This window comes from Clavelina lepadiformis, unplaced genomic scaffold (genome assembly GCF_947623445.1).
Source record: "Clavelina lepadiformis unplaced genomic scaffold, kaClaLepa1.1 scaffold_304, whole genome shotgun sequence".
Classification (NCBI taxonomy): Eukaryota; Metazoa; Chordata; class Ascidiacea; order Aplousobranchia; family Clavelinidae; genus Clavelina; species Clavelina lepadiformis.
This window is the reverse complement of record NW_027508279.1, coordinates 7,501-10,000: the sequence shown is the minus strand read 5'-3', so window position 1 is coordinate 10,000 and position 2,500 is coordinate 7,501. Positions and strand designations below refer to the sequence as shown.

The window sequence follows — 2,500 nt, the reverse complement described above, 5'->3', positions numbered from 1 at the left end:
GCTCCACCAACTAAGAACGGCCATGCACCACCACCCACAGAATCAAGAAAGAGCTCTCAATCTGTCAATCCTCACTGTGTCCGGGCCGGGTGAGATTTCCCGTGTTGAGTCAAATTAAGCCGCAGGCTCCACTCCTGGTGGTGCCCTTCCGTCAATTCCTTTAAGTTTCAGCTTTGCAACCATACTTCCCCCGGAACCCAAAGACTTTGGTTTCCCGAAAGCTGCCGGAGAGGTCGTCAAAGTAACGCCCCCCGATCGCTAGTTGGCATCGTTTATAGTCAGAACTAGGACGGTATCTGATCGTCTTCGAACCTCTGACTTTCGCTCTTGATTAAAGAAAACATTCTTGGCAAATGCTTTCGCAGTTGTTCGTCTTGCGCCGATCCAAGAATTTCACCTCTAGCGGCACAGTACGAATGCCCCCGTCCGTCCCTCTTAATCATTACCTCGCGCTCCGAAAACCAACAAAATAGAACCGAGGTCCTATTCCATTATTCCATGCACCATTATTCAGGCGAACCGCCTGCTTTGAACACTCTAATTTTTTCAAAGTAAACGTTCCGGCCGCCGCCAACACTCAGTCAAGAGCACCGACGGTGAACCGAAGGTGAGGCCGGGCACGCCAGTACACGCCTTGCGACGGACCGACGGCCCGAGCCCAAAATCCAACTACGAGCTTTTTAACCGCAACAACTTAAATATACACTTTTGGAGCTGGAATTACCGCGGCTGCTGGCACCAGACTTGCCCTCCAATGGATACTCGTTAAAAGTTTTAGAGTGTACTCATTCCAATTACAGGGCCTCGTTAGAGTCCTGCATTGTTATTTTTCGTCACTACCTCCCCGCGTCGGGAATGGGTAATTTGCGCGCCTGCTGCCTTCCTTGGAAGTGGTAGCCGTTTCTCAGGCTCCCTCTCCGGAATCGAACCCTGATTCCCCGTCACCCGTAAGAACCTCGGTAGGCAGATACCGTACCGACGAAAGTTGATAGGGCAGACACTTGAATGATTTGTCGCCGGTGCAAGACCGTGCGATCCGCAAAGTTATCCAGAGTCACCAACGAGCACGGGCCGAGGCCCGGTCGGTTTTTGGTCTGATAAATGCACGCCTCCGTGAGTCGGCGCTTTTCGCATGTATTAGCTCTAGAATTACCACAGTTATCCAAGTAACACGTACGATCAAATGAACCATAACTGATTTAATGAGCCATTCGCAGTTTCACTGTACGAGAGCTCGTACTTACACTTGCATGGCTTAATCTTTGAGACAAGCATATGACTACTGGCAGGATCAACCAGGTAGCTATTCGCAGCAAACGAGGCTGCTGCGGGACGACGGGCGCCCCGCGTTTCTTTTCACACGTTCTCCGTGTACATCGCTACTCAAACACTACGCTCGCGGCTTGCACGAGCTCCGAAAACCGTCAATTCCGGACGCTGCCCGGCGATTCGAGTGCAATACTCGCGCCGAGGCACGCCGATAGCTTGCCACTGGATCCGACAGACCGCTCAAAACCCCGGCTAAGCATGGGCGACCGCGCGAACAGCATTACATCTGCCCATCGTGCCCGACGCCAACCGAGATCGATTCTGCTTCGATTCGCACTCGCGCGCGCATTCGCTCACACGACTGCCTGCTCCCTCATAGTAGTCACAGAATCCTGCATCGCCATGGTACCCCAGAACGGCCTCGGGATCGCGCGAGCTCGCGGCCGGATTTGGAGTTTGGGAAGGTGCGTGGCCGCTTGCCGTGGCCGCCGAACCGCGCCCCGGCCGGGCACTGCGCGCAACTCGAACGTTTGGACTCTGAAAATATTTCCCAACGTTTGGACTTTAACTTTTTGTCGAGACTTGAAAAAATTTCAGAGTCCAAACATCGACCCGCGGCAAAAACTTTTCCGAGGTCGAAAAATCCGCGCTCGGTCAAGAGAATATGCGCGGCCTGGGCGTTTGGACTCTAACATTTTTTGGAGTGGATGGGAAAAATTTTCAGAGTCCACAACACCGACCCGCGCGTGATGCTCTCCCGAGTTCGGAAAATCCGCGCCAGGTGAAAGCTATGCGCGCGACCTGGTCGTTTGGACTCTAAAAAATTTTCAAGTCTCATCACACCAACAAAAAGTTAAAGTCCAAACACCGACTCGCGGCTAAAGCTCTTCCGACTTGGGAAAATCCGCGGCGGGTGAGGGCTATCCGCGCGACCTGGGCGTTTGGACTTTAACATTTTTTTGGTGTGAATCGACTTGATAAAATTAATCTAATGCCATACAGTGTCAAAGTGCACAATTTTAATCGATATAATCATAACAATATATGTCATACAACAAAATCATCAAATGATCATCAAGCAGCATTGCAAAGCTACGTGAGTCAATGCAAGGCAATGACAACGTATTTATCAATTAAAGTTATTTAATTGTACAAAGTTATTGTTAAATTATAAAATAAAATTAAATTAAATGAAATTAAATTGAAGAGCTCAATTACGACAATGTAACAG

At 50.1% G+C, this 2,500-nt stretch overlaps 1 non-coding gene across 1 annotated transcript in view; it reads right to left on the bottom strand.

The window, feature by feature from the left end:
• Nucleotides 1-1,302, bottom strand: part of LOC143472810 (small subunit ribosomal RNA) — a 1,808-nt gene extending 506 nt beyond the window's left edge. The window contains exon 1 of the ribosomal RNA XR_013120119.1: nt 1-1,302. This exon is cut by the window's left edge and continues 506 nt beyond it. This is a non-coding gene — a ribosomal RNA (small subunit ribosomal RNA).
• Nucleotides 1,303-2,500: the final 1,198 nt, after the last annotated feature.